The sequence below is a fragment of the Triturus cristatus genome, chromosome 4_2 (genome assembly GCF_964204655.1).
Source record: "Triturus cristatus chromosome 4_2, aTriCri1.1, whole genome shotgun sequence".
In the NCBI taxonomy this organism is placed as follows: domain Eukaryota; kingdom Metazoa; phylum Chordata; class Amphibia; order Caudata; family Salamandridae; genus Triturus; species Triturus cristatus.
The window spans coordinates 750141736-750160493 of record NC_140586.1 but is presented as its reverse complement, the minus strand read 5'-3'; positions in this window follow the sequence as shown (position 1 = coordinate 750160493).

The window sequence follows — 18758 nt, the reverse complement described above, 5'->3', positions numbered from 1 at the left end:
ATAGAATAAAGTGGTTGTGCTCTCAGCCTAAAGCATGGTACAATTGGCTTACCCCTTACTGGCACATTTAATTTACTTGTAAGTCCCTAGTAAAGTGGTGCTAAGTATACCCAGGGCCTGTAAATTACATGCTACCAGTGGGCCTGCAGCACTTATTGCGCCACCCACTAGAGTAGCCTTTTAAAGCCTGTCTCAAGCCTGCCACTGCAGCTTGTAGCGTAGCTTTAAACTACCATTTCAACCTGGCAGAATAAGCTTCTCGCCAGGCCTAAGTATTCCTTTTTAATACCTATAAGTCACCCCTAGGATAGGCCCTAAAGGCTCATAGGGCAGGGTGCATTGCATTTAAAAGGTAGCCCATGTGGTTTTAAGTTTTACATGTCCTGGTAGTGAAAAACTCCTAAAGTCATTTTTCACTATTAAATGTAAATGTAAATGTATGTGTCTTGTAAAGCGCACTGCTGCCCTGAGGCGTCCTGGCGCTGTAGACCGCTGGGGAACCCGTCCTGGCTATCCCTGTGAGATGGTCCCTCCTGGGTATCTCCAAGGTGAAACCAGGCATCCCCGGCGAATGTGGGGGGCCGTTGTGGAGATGAGGCAAGCTAATGCCCAGAGTCGCCGAGTGTGATCCCTGGTTAGAGTAGGCACCGAAGCGAGAATTATCAAGTCCGCTGGCCCTGGTCCACGACCCTGCCGCGTCGGGGATTGAACCCTGGTCCCGGGCCGTCCTCTGCTTCTGGGTCTGCTTCCTCTAACCAGTGAGCCACACCTCTCCACTTGCTGGTGCCGCCTGCTGCCTGGGTCACATGACTAGGTGTAGTTGACAGTTGGACTTTGTGTATTCCTCCCAGATGGTGACAAAAAGAGGGACTGGGTGTCGGCAGGATGGTCCATCTTGTCAAGATGGTTGAAGGTGGAGCTGTTCCCTGCTTTTATTACATTTCAAAGGGCTGCCCCAGCACAGTCACACAGGAACTTGACACAAGCCTATTGCGACCCCAGACAACTCAGGGCGTGGAAAGGGAAAGGGATGTTGAGGTGGTATAGGTATTTCCCCAACTTCAAAAGCTGGCACCAGGTATAAACAGTGGACCTCTTGAACTGTTCATCAGATCATTTCTGGACCTGTGGAAGACTTAGAAAAAGGATGGTTATTTTGCTCTGCTAATGGAAGGACTGCCCTGCTGCAAGAAGAACTGCACTGCTGCCCTGCAACCCTGCTACCTGAGAAAGGAAGACTGGGCCTTCACTGTGATCCTAGAACCACTAGAGAGACTATAAGGGCTAGCTGATTGGCCTCCTGTTCTGAGCTACAAGGAACATACAAAGCTCCAGAGACCTGACCTGCTTCTGCCTAGCTGCCCAGACTCAGTTGGACCTGCTTGTGCTCTGCTGGAGGCCTCTGGTGGCATTCGCCCACTAGCCCTAGATCATTGGCTGGCATAAGAGAGTACTCCTCCTGGACTAACTGTGGGTTCCCTCAGAACCAACACAGTGTGACACAACTCAACACAGTGCAATACAGGACCTCGCATCTTAGCACCTCTCAGCTGCTGATTGGTGGTCTCATCTTAAAACCGTGCAGTGCGATGCACTCAACGCAGGACCTCACATCACAGCACGTCACAGCTCCTGATTGTCAGCCTCATTGGAACCGAAGCAGCACAATGCAACGTGATGCAGCAACTTGCAGCTCCGTATTGGCGCACCCATCTGAACCGATGCAACTCAATGCAACAAGACGTAGGACGTTGCATCTCGGTCCCAGTACAACCAGGTACATTGACCAGCATGGCGAACTGCATCGTGTACCTCGCCCGTGCTTCATCATGGTCGGCTTGAATTTGTTAGTTTGTCCCGGTCGGCACGACTCGATGACCCCATTTGCCACTTTGTGCTTTTTGGCGTTACTTTTACCTAAGACTTTGAAAATACATATCTCCAGTTCTACTGACTGAATGTTTGTCTTTCTGGTATCATTGTCTTTATTAAACTTTACTTTATTGTTCTAGATTGGTGTGGGATTTTTCTTGTGTTGTGTTTTCACTTTATTTCTATTTGAGTGCTGCATAAACACTTTACACATTGCCTCTAAGTTAAACCTGACTGCTTTTGTGCCAAGCTACCAGAGGGTTAAGCACAGGTTAATTTATTGACTTTTTGTGGTTCACCGTGATGAGGATTGTGGTTGTTGCTTAAGAAGAGTTTCACCCCCCTCAGCCAATAACCCAATTTCTCAAAGTACCCAACTTGATCAGAGACAGAACAACAAGTGTTCTCAACTGTGACTCTCTCCGAAGAGTATCTAGGCGCTCAATAATTGCTTTCAACATCACGGTTGCATCAAGCATTTTGATCTGAAAGTGTCTAGTTCACTCACAGTATCTGATGAGGTTATCACCTGTTCCTCTAAGGTTTTCAGCCCTTTCTTTGCATATTCTTGCTCTGTATGTACTGCTGTTACTCTAGTAGTGATATCCTTTGTCTTTGTCTTGTATTGCCATCAAAACCAACAGTGACTATTCACCAAACTTTATGTACATTGAAGGTGCCACGGCAATGTACTGAGATGACCATTGGGACCGTAGTCATCTATAATTCGGCTGACAGTAGTCCGTCAGGGCGGTCGTCTTCTGCCACCCTGATGGACTTTACTCCACCTTCCAAACTCTGAATCAGCCCCGTAGTCGGGATATTTTACCAGCAGGAAAGCACCTATCAGGCACACCAAAAGCCTCGTCAAGCAGCTTGCAAGGTTTCCACAAAGGCAAGACAAGACATACCTGTGCTGCAGGCTGTGTGCAACCTGCAGTCAGTTCCTCATGGGCCCCATGCCTAGAATCACATCAGGAACTCTGGAGTCCACTAAGCTTCTTCCTTGGAAATGTCTATCCTCTACCTCACACCCAACTCCCAGAAACTGCCATCTGACACCATGGCCCCAGTTAAGCAGCAGCTCATATGGAATCCCATCCATCAGGAACCGTTCAGGCTTAGTCTCTCATTCAGAGTTCCCAATCTTCCAGCACTCTCACACCAAATGTGGACCACTCTACGCTCTTGCCACTGGTCATTACATTTGTTCTTTATCGGTTGTCCACCTTATCTGCATTTAGGCTATGCAGCATGTAACGAGGGGAGGTCCTCCACTACCAGTGTTTGAGCCGCTGACCCTCTCAGTAATCAGGAGCACTTCACCTCTACCTCCATAGTGAATGCTTCAAAGTCCAGACTCCCACAGGATGCACAGCAACGGACAGCGAAATAGTGTCTCACTCAAGAGTTCCATGGGGCTACCGCCACCTTGGCTGATGGTCGAACCAACATATTCTTTATTTCTCTGTTTAAGTACCTCCTCTTAATCTACATGATTGCTATTCATCATACTCACCTTCAACTGTAAGGTGTTAAAGATTTTTTTTCTGCAGTGCTTCACATGATAACCCTCCACTCAACACAACTCAGATTTACCTTTAAATAGTTGTAATAATGCCACAGTGTAGCACACATGCATAGTTGGGTATCAATTTGCACACAGCAATATTGATAACTTAATAAAATAAACAAAAAACTTTCTGTACAACATGTTAGGCAGAACATTTCACTCAATCTAATACTGCACATACTATTTAGGTGGGTATCAGTGCGGCCGCAACAACACATACCCACAACAGCACCATATTGCAACATACGGCATAACCTTTCATAGAACTTCCATCCAACAATGTCTAGATAAACAAGCATATGGACTTTAAGGGGTGCAATACCGCCATTAACTTGAATTAAAACACAGAAGTAACCCAGAAGAGCAAACAGGGTGAACCCCAGCTGCGGCCCGTGTAGGTAAGAGCAGTGGGGCCGGGTGGGGGGTGATTTTGACAGACGACGATGAGGGAAAATTCATTATTTATTTAATTTTCCCTTGTGGTCATCTGTCGAATCACCTAAACCCCCCCCGCCCAATCCCGACCCCACCGCTCTTACCTGAACGGGCTGCTCCTGGTTAATTAACCTGTTAGTACTCGGCTCCCTGCCATGCTACATTTCACTGCACTTCTGGGCAGACAGTAAGACTGAAGAAGCTGCAGCAAATCCTGCACACAAGAAAAAGGACAGATAAACGTTTATGATTCTAGATATTTCTCTACAGGGGTATGTCCCTATTGTACTTGGCGTCATACAATACAAACATATGTCCACCATATCCAGAAAATGAGGTATATTTCCACAATATTAGCATTTCTGAAGGAATTTGAAGGAGGCATAGTTCCACTATATTTGCAAATCATACACCTTGACTCATACCGACCCTTCTTAAATTCTTAAGGCGATTAGACATTGCATATCGAGGTAGCAGTTGACGATTTCTTCCTGTCCAGGGAAAAGTGAGAGGAGGCCGGTTATTTGGTAAACCTGTCCTGAACAGGTGAAGCAAAAGAAGTAGGATTAATGCTGCCATGGTCCCACGGTCACAAATTCATACTTTAGTGATACCTGAAGACGAAATGCCATTATCAAACTGATTCCAAGTAGCTTGTAGTCTAAGGACAGTTATTGAACTGTGAAAATGGCAACTCTGCTTCTCACTCTACATTTGGAGAAATGACCCTCCACAGCACTCCACCGTTAGTCAGTTGTGGACCACTGGCACATAAAAATAGGCACATTCATTGGAGAGTGGAGTATCAATTTTGGTGCAGACCAATAAGGTTGATCCTTACAATAGTTTGTGTTAAATACTCAAGGTAAAGATGTGTTAGATCCAGGGCCAGACTGTGACAAGAAATAGGCCTGGGCACTAAAATCAAAGCGTCTCCCTCATTAGTAAAATGAATAGCTAAAAAAGTGGCCCAAGTTTGCAAATTGGGGCAGTTTTAAACGTGTAAAGACATTCTCTGTAAGTGTTTTGCAAGATATGGAAGACTATATGGATTTGAGCTTGCAGCAGGCAATGTTTGTTTTAATATCAAGGAAGGAGTCCATACCCGGAAGAAGCATATCTGTGCCAGGGGCATGGACGTGGCAATATGCACCTCTTAGAAGATGCCAACTAGGTGAAATGTAGGTGAGACACCTTGACGAAGTAGGTGCCGGGGATGGGGGGGACACTCATTGCGACAATACTTTGAGCTTTCGTATAGGTCTTTAACAGTGAAGACCTCTCCCCCACCAGTGTGTGTCTACAGGGTCTGCCTACCTCTGAGTACCTATGAAGCAAAGGACAAGCTTATCTAATGTACATGTTAGCACTGATTTTATACATAAGTGCATGTAATGCATATATCTAACTGCTAAGGATTACTGCTAAAAGCATGATGATGCATAAATCTGTATCCCTTTTTGTGAGGCGTATTATTCAAATATTGCATGGAGAGTTTATGGTGTGTCACAGATAAGAAGCACACAGGGGGCTCGGATCAGTTTCTGCGTTTATTGCATGCTAGAGGAAAACTGCATGACCTTGAATGCGGTTTATCACGATGCATAGCATGAATGGAGCTACCATTGTAATCCTATGATATATCCTGTTTCATAAAGTCCTCTGACCTTGATCGATACAAAAGCTGTCACAGGAGACTTTCCTGTACTGAAGCATAAACGGAAATTGTAAGTTACGGATATAGCACAGCTTCACGCTTAGTAGTGCGCATGTGCACACCAATAGGGAACAGGCACATAAGATTAGAGATCACTCAGTCCTCAAGAAAGCCATTTGGCTCGTAAGGGCAACAGAAACTTTGGCTAAAAGATGTTTACCATAGATGGGGGAGATCATAACACTATTGGTCACATCATTTCTTGTTTTTCATCTTGCCTAAGATTCCCATTATTAAAAAGGTGCCCTTTGGGATAGAGAAACTTTAAGGTATTTTTAACTATCAAGATCCCTAAACGTCAATAACCTGCTCCGCTGTAAATCAGGCTTCGGAGCTCACCCACATACACTAAGCGTCTCCAGAGCGAACCTTATCATGAAGCATCGGGTTCTTCTAAAAACTAAATATGAGTCCCTTTTTCATCCGATGGTTTTAAAGAATTTAGGTAGCAGGCTCTCTCTTTAGGATTATTTTGATGAATTTGGAAGGTGAAGGGGGCCTACTTTCATCTCACTCTCGTGTTATTGACATTAATATCAAGGAACTCAACATTATAAACCACCCCAGCCGACCTCAAAACACGCCCACAAATAGCCAAAAACTGGCCCACACACTGACGTGAAATATCACCCCGTTGGACACTGTCTGATCCCTCTGTAGGCTTGTCCACCCTGGTTCGACCCTCATTATGAGTGGCCCAGTGCTTGGTGCATTATTTATTGAGCCTCATAAGCAACGATACACTGTGAGTTGTCATTTATCAGGTGTCATAAATATCTACAATTGTAAGGTCAGTGTAATAATGGGGAATAACATGGCTAGTGATGCTTTTTAGAACCAAATTCTGCATGTCTCTATTCATTGGATGTGTTTTCCCAGTGATTTTAGGCAGGTCAACCTTGACTTAGGGAAAATTACAAAGATGATTTTCTCCATATTTCTTGTAATTCTGGCTTGTCAAGTGACAGGAGTCACAGCACATATTGGAATGCACTGAGCCACTTGTAATAGGGCCTTAGTGTCCAATGTATACATTCAATCAACACAGCATGCACATCACAGAATTGAAAACCTATTTTAGGAAGGTTTGTGGTTAAATTCATCTCTTCTTATCATGTATGAATGAGGAAAGTCTGCAGACGGGCATACAATCACTCAATGCACTGGTGCACACCTTCTCTTTTGTATACCCTGCACAGATTGAAGTCATGTACATGCTTTAAAAAGGATTCATTTCTAGTCTATGTTCTAACTCAGTGAGATATTGCATGCCATGGTGATATGGACGGAAACTAGGATCACCGGTCCGCTTGCTGCTCAGTGTTCCGTCCAGATCCCTCTAACACTTGGATCTCTGAAGGCTCTGGGGAGTGTAGGCGCCCTCAAAACATACCTTCAAGACCTGCTCAAGGGGTCAGAGTGTACTATCATGGCCGTCTGCAGAACTTTTTTCAGGGGGAAGCATAATTTTAACTTCATCCATCCTCTGACCCTTTTTGAAAATGTCAAAGGACAGGGGCACAGTCATTAGAGGGCAAGGGAAAAATAAAGGGGGGACAAGCGCCCCCCCTTACTACCCCTGTGGACACCCATGTACATCATGCACCTTAACACATATTGGTAGGAAGGCCCTTGCAGCATCGTCATTGTCTGTACAGGGGCCCCGGCCTCCTTTTAGAAGGAATCCCTGGGATCATGAGATCTCCTGCATGTGTGCCCAGCTTGGTGATGTGGCACAAAGACACATTCTCTCATCCGCACAGGGCTACACCGCCATGAGAATTAGAGAGCCCCCCATTTCAATTGTTCAGACAAGTAACTTTACCTGCACATCACAGAAGGACGTGCAATCACGTCTGTAATAACAAATTACGTGTGTGCAAAAATGGGAGAAAACTCCTTTTGTTTTGCTAGATTTACTCTCTTTATTCTTTTTTTCCCTTAGGGGGTGAAAAAAGGCAAAAGACGCCTTTGGTAGTGCAATGCATACGACCGGATTCACAAAGCTTTTTTTCTGTAAATGTTGGTTTCTCCCCAAGAAATTAAAGAATATGTCACCCTGAAGTTTGAAGGAAGTCACACCTGATACAGAATCGAGCACATAGTGAATAAAAAGTAGCAACCAATATTTCCATTGTTGTCGGATCCTCAACTCTAGTCTTTTATTCTGTGCTTTTCTCATTACTGTGTTATCGTCTCGTACTTGAAATATCAGATGTTGTTCTGGTAAACTATGGACTCGGAAATCCGGCCTTAATGATTCATGGGAGCTGGTAGTTAGATCACACTGTTGTGTAATCTTTTTGCACACTAAGTTAACGAGAATGCAACGAGGAGGTATACTTTTAACGTGCCATGGGTTTATGTTGCATTTGTGACATAAAATGTATATTTCCTGTGATTAAGAAAAGAACATTTCGCTGTTTATTATCTTTAAGTCGCGAGATTGTGTAATTGAGAGGACAAGTGAACAATTTATTAACCGAAGAGGTATTCCTATGCAAATAGTTTTAGTGTATGTATGTGCGATATTTAGTCAATTTCTGTCAATTTTATTTAGAACGCGTGAGAGAAATAACAAGAGATATCTTGTTTCTGCTTCTGCCATTCATGTTTTTTTCGGTGTTTCTGGAAAGCACACACTCCGCATCTGCACTTGGTTTTTGCAGATGCCTCGCCAGATTGCTTTGTGTTTCCGCCTGATAGTCTTAGGCACAACATTTTCTCATGTGGTTGTGCTTTGACTCTGGAGAGGTGCCAGGCTGAAGGTGCCTTCTGTTCCCTAATGATGAATTGGTAGAGGCTCCCTCGGCGACACTAGCATGTTATGATTGATTATACAAATAGTATGAAGGTGAACAACATATACTAGCAAATCCAGGGGCTTTTAATGTATCACTGCAACTTCTTAGTTTAAAAGTTCAGGTATCTACTTCTTATGTAGTCAGAAACATGTACGTTTACTTCTCTGTTTTTTATTAAAGTAGAAGTGTTGAATATATGAGTTAAGATTTCTCATGCCACCAGCTACCTCCTTACAAACACAAAGGACGGACTCAGTCTGGCTGCTCTCTGTACCTTTAGGCCACTATTTCTTTCTTCTTATCTTGGTATTCTAATTAAAAGGGTGGTATCCTTCGGTGTATCCATGACTTGTCATTCCCTTGTGGATCTGATTAATCTGGGTTTGGAAGCAGTTTGACCCTGCATTGATGCAGGGGACAGTCACATCCCAGTGTTGTAAATTGAAACGACGATGTGATTAAGCATTTACCAAAGACATGAATTCTCCTTCCTTAGAACATGTCTCCTTTGTTATGTTGACTAAAGTCTGGACTCCATTTTGTATTGTCATGTCTCCACGTGCTCAACACGAGAAGAGTCCTATCTTCGTGTTAGTTGCTCTTGCAATCTGCCTAGTAACAGTCTATAAATAGCTCCTTTGTCCGTCTGGCGCATGCCCAGACTTGACCACATCTGTTATCAGTTAGTCCTCGCTTGACCATGTTTTCGCGGGCCCAGGAAAGTGTCGACTCCGCCCACATATTGATCCTGTATCGAAAATGTCCTTAAATGGTAATGAATTTCGCTCTATGTTGTATCCACCCACTTATGAGCCCCTCTGTTGTGTATAAAAGGGGGCCGTGTACGCAAGTTCTGTGTGCTACTCTATGCAATACTGAAGGGTGTTGTATGGATTGTAGGACCACCCTTAAGGGTTAATAAACTTTGTCTTTGTACTTTGCAGTTTCCGTGCCAACTTCCTTATAGATTCCATTTGCAGGAGAGCGAACCCTTGTGTCCTGCGGGCCTGGCTGGGGCCTGTATTCATCAATTGGTGCCCGTCACGTGGGGCTCATCGGCGACTCGGATGCTTGAAGGACTGGTCGCGACGAAGGTGAGGAATTTGGCCGGGGATGTGATCACTGCCAGAGGCACTTTAGTCCTGGCATCCCGAGGTTTTCTTCCTTCCCTTCCGAGCTGACCATCTGGGTGGCGCCGGTCCTCGACTGAGACCTCTTCTGTCGGTCCTGCCGTGACAGCCGTTTGGGCGAATTTTGGAGCTTGGCAGTTGGAATCTGGACTCTTGACTGGTAAGAACCGTTGTACGGTACTTGCTCCGAGTTTTTGAAGCCTGGTTTGGCTATTTGAGTTTGATTTGTGATGACCGGTCATATCTTGTATTGATTATTGTGAGAATATATGCGTTGCAACACATATAGGCAGGTAATGTGGAGATATTTCTCCGGAACTGTGTAACTTTGAACGGCACAACGTTTAAGTGCCATTTTTTTGATAATACTGCATATTTTGCATTATTTTTTAGCATGCCTGCTTTTAGCACACTCTGTAAGTGGTGCTGCTGCTTTGGAAACCGGTTAAACCTCGAGGAATCTGCTCCAGCTCCCCCAGAGGGGACTCCTAATAGGGATATGTATGTGAAGCATGGTCTTTCTTCCATAATGTACAGCACAATATGGAGGAAATACACCAGAAAGGATCCTGAGTTACGGTGGCCTTTGTATGGATCGTTTGATATGCGTAAGATTGAGTATGTGGAACAGTGTATGTGTAAACGGCGTGCTCGTCAAGACATGTTTGAATGTGTGCGATTATGGGTGAAGGAAGTGCGTGAGCGAGAGAAACGTGAGAAAGCGCTGTTTGATAAAGAGCAACGGAAGAATGATCATGTGCGAGCACAGGAAGCGAAGCGTCGGGAGGAAAGAGAACAGACGGAGAGACAAGAGAAAGAGCGTAGGTTGCAAGTCTCGGGTCAATATGCTGTCCGTCAGTCACTTTATCCTGTCCTTAATAATCCTGACGATGATTTTTATTTACTAGATCGCTCTCCGCCCCCTTATGTTGGCGCGTCTGCCCCGGGCCCACCGGATTCTGGATCGGTGTCGGGTAAGGTAGACACGCGGTCCATGTTATCGGCTGACCGAATGGGTGAGCTTCGGCAAGTTTCCTATCGTGCACTTAAGGGCAAGTTATCCCTTGCTGAGTTGTTGAATTCTTGGGAGAAGTGGCAGGATAGAGAGAAGTTGTATTTTTTGGGCCACTTTTCTGATGAAGTGATTGCTGCTTTCCGGAAATATTCCAGCGTCTTTGAGCCTGATGATGTGGTATCAGATGCTAAAGCATTGCGTAATGGTGTTTTCTCTCCCTCTAAGGCGCCTGATGCGGTTCGACGGCTGTTTGCATTACGGGACGCGGTGAGTGACCTTAAAGAAAAAGCGCGCCAGAAAGCTGAGGAGGAAAAGCAGTCGGCTTCACGTGTCGGTGATGACCAATCATCTACCTCCTACTCAGATAAGAGCGATCTAGTGCATGTTAAACCAATGCGAGAGGCGGCGCCTTTGTATGTTCCTCCTAAAGGAGCGGGTACTAGTTCGGATATTACCTCCGCCGATGCTAAGGGATATTTTGTGTACAATTGGGTTTATACTCCCTGGCATAGGGCTGACGTCATGGCATTAAAGAATGCGTTGCCTGATCCCCGCAAGAATCCAGCGGCCTTTTACGAAGAAGTCGAGGGGGCCTTGAATTCTTGTACTATGACCTTAGCAGATATAGATTTGTTCTTTGGGCTTATTTTACCACCAGATATGTGGCGATCTGTGCGGAAGGTGGACGATGTTGCCGCTTTTAAGGCTCGGTGGTCTGAGCTTGAGGATGAGGATAGGGAGAGGAAGCCCGCGCAGAAACCACCTCAGGCTATCTTAGATCTCCCCGCTGCTATTTTGACTAAGTTGAAGACAATCATCCCCCCTAAAAAGATTGACTGGAACATGTTAGCCTCGTGTAAGCAGAAAGTCGATGAATCAGTTGCAGATTTCTTTACGCGCTTTGAGGAGACGTTTCATGATTTTAGTGGTCAGTCACTTACGGATGATACGGGTCGACACCTCTTTGCTGATAAATATGTGGCGAATTTACTACCGGCGATCGCAGCCCGCCTAAAAGCGAGTGAAAGTTCTTGGTCCACTGCGACCCCGACAGCCCTCCTGACTATAGCTCAGTATTATGAGCGCCAGGAGCAAGAAGCGAAGGGACAGGAGGAGAAGAAATCGAAAGATTTAAAAACAAAGGTGATGTTAGCGCAAGTATATGGTCCGCCCCGTCGGGGTGTCAATAGAGGTAGGGGAGGATTTTATGGTCCTCCCTCGGGCCGATCTGATTTGAACAGGAATCAATGTGCGTATTGTAAGCAATCGGGACACTGGGCCAGAGATTGCCCGGCGTTGCATGCTTCGCGTCAGGGACACAATCAGGGTGGCCCGAGAGGTAGAGGGGGTTTCTCGAATTTTAGAGGGAATTCTAACGATCACGTTCGCTTTGACCCTGCCGGGCAGCAACGAGATAGGCCTAATGTTTTCGATCGACAAAACCAGTATCAAGTGTCGGGGATTGACCGTTCTGGGTACCATGATTCTCAGCATGCATAGGAATGCGTTGGATGGGGGTTAGAATCAGTTGAGGTGCCGGTTGATCAGAAGGGTCCTTATGTATCAGCTGAGGTTTTGGGTTCTACTGATCAGTTCCTAGTGGATACAGGAGCGACTCGTAGTGCGCTGTCTAAACAATTGGTTCCGAGGGCTCCCCCATCTGGCTTAACGGTTACATCGGTAGGGTTTGATGGCACACTCTCCCGAAGCCCTCTTTCGCGGCCCCTCACATTTCAGGTTGATTCTTTTTCTGCACCCTGTCCGTTTTTGCTTGCCCCGAACACGCCGGACAACATTATGGGCCTGGATATGTTAAAGCACTTCAGAGCTACAATTCGCTGCTCCCCTGCTGGACTGCGGGTGATATTAAATGACAATTACCCTCGGTCTGAACGGATGTGTGTGGTTGTAGAGGATGCTGTGTTAGCTACCCTCCCTCGTGCTTTGTGGGCCACTTCGGATACTGATGTGGGACAGATGGTGATTCCGCCTGTCCATATTAGTGTCAAGGAGGGGGCAATGTTACCACGCCTCCCGCAGTATCGTATTTCCCAGGAGGGGGAGGAGGCCCTTATACAGATTGTGCAGGATTTGATTAAGGTGGGAGTAGTGGAGGAAGTTCCCTACAACGTCTGTAATAGCCCGATTCTACCCATTTTGAAAAAGGATACGGATGCCAAGGTTTATCGGTTTATAATTGATTTGAGAGAAGTAAACAAGATCGTGATACCTCAGTATCCAGTGGTTTCTGATATCACGACGTTGCTTACTTTGGTCCCGCCTACAGCGACGACGTTTTCAGTCATTGATTTGAAAAATGCTTTCTTTTCGATTCCTATTCATCCCGATAGTCGATACCTTTTTGGTTTCACTCTGAATAATAGGTCTTATCGATTTTGTAGAGTTCCTCAGGGCTACACAGAAAGCCCTAGCATTTATAGTCAAGCTTTGAAAAGGCAATTGGACTCCTTTGTTCTGCCCGAGGGTGTCGCCCTCATTCAATATGTCGACGACATCTTGCTGGCGGCCGACACTCCGGAGTTGAGTGAAAGGAGTACGTTGTCCTTGCTTTCCTTTTTGGCATCCCACAATCACAAAGTATCTCGGAAGAAATTGCAGTTCTGTAGACCAAAGGTGACTTATCTGGGTCACCTTTTGTCTAAGGAGGGGCGTGCACTCACACCAGATCGTATCCAAGTAATTTTGGACACGCCAGTACCTTCCACGCAGAAGGACGTGCGTGCATTTTTGGGTCTTGTTTCTTTTTGTAGACAATGGATATTAGGGTTCTCACACATAGCCAAACCATTATTAGCCCTTTTGACAAAAGACACACCTATTCCGCTTCCTTGGTTAAATGAGTGTGACGCTGCTTTTCAGCAATTACGACAGGCCCTTTGTTCAGCACCAGTGTTAGGGACCCCTGATTATACTAAACCTTTTTCGCTGTATGTGCATGAGAAAGATGGATGTGCATTAATAGTGCAGATGCACGGCGACAAGCAGCGCCCTTGTGCATATTTTTCGGCTGTACTTGATCCTGTTGCCCGAGCATTGCCTGGTTGTTTTCGCTCGGTTGCGGCGACAGCTGTGTCAATACGCCAAAGCGAGGGAATTGTGTTATCTCATAAGCTGTTGGTATTAGTCCCCCATGCTGTTGATGCCCTGCTTAATCAGACGAAGATGCAGCATTTGACTAGTGCCCGTTTAACGGGGTATGAGCTGACGCTTTTGGCTCCTCATATTACGTTAAAGAGGTGCGTAACGTTAAATCCGGCCACATTGTTGCCATACCCCGAGACTCAGTCTGAAGCACGGAAAGCACATGACTGTATTCTTGTGACAGAGGAACAGACAAAGGGTCGTATTGATCTCCAGGATACGCCCTTTACAGATGTAGATGGAGAACTGTGGGTGGACGGATCATGCCTGAAGCTACCAGACGGTACGACTTCAGCAGCGTATGCAATTACCACCCTGCAAACAATAGTGGAGACAGCACGCATACCACAGAAATCAGCTCAAGCAGCGGAACTAATAGCATTAACACGAGCATGTGAGCTCAGTACAGGATTGTGTGTGAATGTTTATACAGACAGCCGCTATGCTTTCGGAGTAGCGCACGATTTCGGCCTACTCTGGAAGGAGAGAGGGTTTCTAACGTCGCATGGAGTACAAATAATGCATGGAGAGTTAGTTCATAACCTTTTGACTGCATTGACATATCCGAGGAAAATTGCTATCATTAAATGTAGTGCCCATAAGAAAGTAGTTGATAAAGTTGGAGAAGGGAATGCGTTAGCAGACCGGGTGGCACGGGAGACTGCGACGCAGCCCGGTGCTACTGCCATGTATGTAGTGAAGTCGCAAGTAGAAAGATGGCACGATGCGAAGGAAGAAGTGCGAGAAATACAGAGGACCGCTTCTGATAAAGAACGGGAGCAATGGTCCAGTGAGGGAGAATTGGATGATGAGGCTTGCTGGAGAAATAAGCAGATGGATAGATGGAAGTTACCCACGGCTTTTGTACAACCTATGGTTCAGATGGCACATGGGCTAGCACATGTTGGAGCTTCCGCAATTGTAAAATTGCTTACCCAAGTCTGGGAGCATCCAGAGATTGCTAGCACGGCAAAGAGGGTGGTGCAGACCTGTATGATCTGCCTGAGGTACAACCCAGGAAAGGGTACTCGAACTCCAGCAGGAGGATTTGTAACACCTACTGCACCCTTTGAGGTTTTGCAGATGGATTACATCCAGCTTGAGCGCTGTAACAATTTGAAGTATGTTCTAGTAGTGGTTTGTGCCTTTAGCAAATGGGTTGAGGCATACCGTACGAAAGACAATACTGCAATGACTACCGCCAAGATGCTGTTGAAGGAGTTCTTCCCTCGATATGGCGTTTGTAGACTTCTGTGGAGTGATAACGGACCCCATATATATATATAGCGGATGTTATAAAGTATGTTTTGAAGGGTCTGGGCATCACCCAGAAGTTTCACGCAGTGTTTCACCCTCAATCTGCGGGACTAGTCGAGAAGTATAATGGTACACTGAAGCTCAAGATCGCTAAAATCCAAGCTTCGACGTCTTTGACTTGGCCAGATGCTTTACCACTGGTGTTATTGTCAATTAGATCGGTACCGCACTCTCGAACCGGTCTTACACCGTACGAGATTGTCTTTGGACGCCCAATGAATATTTGGGGTCCACCAAAACCTAAGACTGTGTATGATGTACCTTGTGTAATGATGAATGATTATCTGGCGCAGTTAACGGATAACTTGGTTTCTATTCATCAACAGGTCCGGGAGGCGCTCCCTGATCGGTCCACCGGTGAAGGACATAGTCTCAGGCCTGGCGACTATGTCATGGTGAAGATCTTTGACAGGACGAACAGCTTGGAGCCGAGATGGGTTGGTCCTGAGCAGGTCCTACTTGCAACGAGGACGGCTGTGCGAGTTTCCAACAGAAAGAATTGGATCCATTCTCTGCACTGCCGCAAAGTACCGCCCGGATTGGTGGAGTCTGCTGTATTGACCGATCAACGAGAAATTCTGGCCGCAGAGAAAGGCCGTGCTGGGGAACCGAACGACACGGAGGAGCTCTTCCCGGACCACGCGACTCCTGGAGGAAAGCGATATCATCTCAGGCCAAGGAAGTGAATTCTTCAGTACCGGGACATGTTGTCAGAACGACCCTTGGGTTAGTGAAACGGAGAGCCAATGAGGCAAGGGGGGGGGATCAGCCCTGCATTAGTGTAGCGACACCCGTCTTGGACCGTTGGTGAAGAAATCGACCGCTGCCCAAGGGGAAGAGTTCTGACAAACCTTTTAGTTTCAGGAAGATATTGATTCTTATTTCTGACATCGAGAAAAAGAAAATCCTTTGTGCAACAGGGTTTATGCTCACAGTAGCTATTGTTGGGATAACCGCATGGTTTGTGGAGGATGTGACTCCTGCTCGAAAGTTATTTGTGTTGACTACTCCAGTGCCTGAGGAACACTACTTCTATACCCTTCCGTATCAAGAATTGAAGCATCGTCAGTCTTATTTGAATAACACTTTCATCCAGATGTTGCATCATACCCACGTTGCCACGAATGCTACGAACTGTTGGATATGTGGTATGATGCCAGCTCATCAGAAGAAAGGAGGAACGCCATTCATACCTCTTCCTTTCTCTCATAATGGCTCTTGTAGAGCATGGTACACTTTGCTTTTTGCCACCCGGAAACCCACAGTGGGACGATTACTCTTCAGACTCAATAAAGAATGTCATCAGGATAAAGATGGATATCCGCAAGCGAATGGGACAATTTGGGAATGGGAAGAGTATCGACCAGACAATGAATCGATTCCCTATATTTTCACGAACACCAGAGACACTGTGGGAAAAGACAGATTCGTGATTCAAGTGGCACAAGCTCAAGCGGACCTGTGTGTCCAGAGTGTGGGTTATATTCCTGTTGGTGTTAGTGATTGCATTACCATATTAAATATCGACGGGTTGAATAACAGTACCTTTTTAGCATCCCATAATACATACTTCGTATGTGGAAATAAAGGTTATTACCGTTTGCCAGCCGGTTGGTCTGGAGTATGTTATGTAGCATTTCTATTGCCCCCTGTATTTTTGGCACCTGCATCTTATCATAAGGATTTGAAGTTGTTAAATAATGTGACTGTAAATAGGTATAAACGTACTCTATCAATTGATGATGTGGATCAGACTGACACTAGTCTGCAGCAGTATATTGATTTTAATTTAGGATTGTTTTTCTTCGTTGGAGCTGCCTTAATAGTAGGAAAGTTCGAAGGTTAACAAGAGTGGTAGAGGCTGTGACAAATAGGACCGCTGCTGCTCTTGGGAATCTTACGGAAGAATTACAGATTACTAGAATTGTTGCATTACAGAATCGTATGGTGTTAGATGTTATGTTAGCTGACCGAGGTGGAGCTTGTAAAATTATCGGAAGTAGTTGTTGTGTGTTTATCCCTGACCACACGCCGTCAGTTTATAATGCTATCAACAGGTTGCACAAAATTGCAGCTGAAATCCATACAGAAAACGGCACTTGGACCTTTTCTGGATGGTTTTGGGCATTGATCACTGCTTGGGGGTGGAAGGTCTTAACTGGTCTCTGTATTATTGTAGCAGTTCTGTTTTCTTGTTGCATTTGTGCCCAATGTGGTCCTTTGCTCTGTTCCTTATGTGTATCGTTCTGTATCCCCGATAAGAAAGCTATTGCCAATGTCACTTATCAGAAACATTTAGCTAAAGAAGTAGAGGAAATGATGACAATTGACATATACGATGATTATCCTAACAAACCGGATGTCTTCAGTAAATGCTGAAAGGGTCGTCTGTTGTAAATTGAAACGACGATGTGATTAAGCATTTACCAAAGACATGAATTCTCCTTCCTTAGAACATGTCTCCTTTGTTATGTTGACTAAAGTCTGGACTCCATTTTGTATTGTCATGTCTCCACGTGCTCAACACGAGAAGAGTCCTATCTTCGTGTTAGTTGCTCTTGCAATCTGCCTAGTAACAGTCTATAAATAGCTCCTTTGTCCGTCTGGCGCATGCCCAGACTTGACCACATCTGTTATCAGTTAGTCCTCGCTTGACCATGTTTTCGCGGGCCCAGGAAAGTGTCGACTCCGCCCACATATTGATCCTGTATCGACAATGTCCTTAAATGGTAATGAATTTCGCTCTATGTTGTATCCACCCACTTATGAGCCCCTCTGTTGTGTATAAAAGGGGGCCGTGTACGCAAGTTCTGTGTGCTACTCTATGCAATACTGAAGGGTGTTGTATGGATTGTAGGACCACCCTTAAGGGTTAATAAACTTTGTCTTTGTACTTTGCAGTTTCCGTGCCAACTTCCTTATAGATTCCATTTGCAGGAGAGCGAACCCTTGTGTCCTGCGGGCCTGGCTGGGGCCTGTATTCATCACCAGTTCAGGAACTCTATAGCTCCTGGGCAGTGCACCCTGGAATCACTCCTTTACTCCAGACAATGTTTTTGTGGCTGGAGTTTTGGTTCATGAGGAACAAGTGTTCCTTGGTGGCAGCAAGATCTCGATCGACTGCCATTATGGCTTCCACTTTTCCATTCTTCATCTTGCTGTACAAGGGTCACTCAGATCTACCAGAGGTCATGAACACGATAGACCACGTGTGGTTGATTAATCAGTTCAGAGGACCATACCCTGGGCTTGAGGAGATTACAGGATATTAACTCTTTCTCGATAGAGAAAGCAGCAAGGGAAGATAGGAGATTGCATACCTGAGGGAGTGGAGGCCACGCTGGTGATCTCCACTCATGGTCACATAAGGGGTAAGCACACATACTTTTGTCATTCTCTTGCTGAGGATGTTTCCTTGAGCCAATAGTCCAGGAATGTATTACATTGGTCCTTTCCCATTGTGTTTCATTGCAGGCATGAGCCATAAATATCCTGCTTTAATGTCACAATGTCACAATTTCTCAGATTGTATTTCTTAGTCTCTTCAATTAGTATGTTGGACTGTTCAAACTGATAATCCTTTATATATTCCCATATTGTTGTTATTTATTGATGCATAAAAGACATCTTATCTCTTCTTGTTGCACAAGCAGCAGTGGTTCCAATGGTTCTCAGGATCCAGGTGAAAACACCTTGTATTGGTGTCCACACCTTCTCAGTGACTCCTCCTATG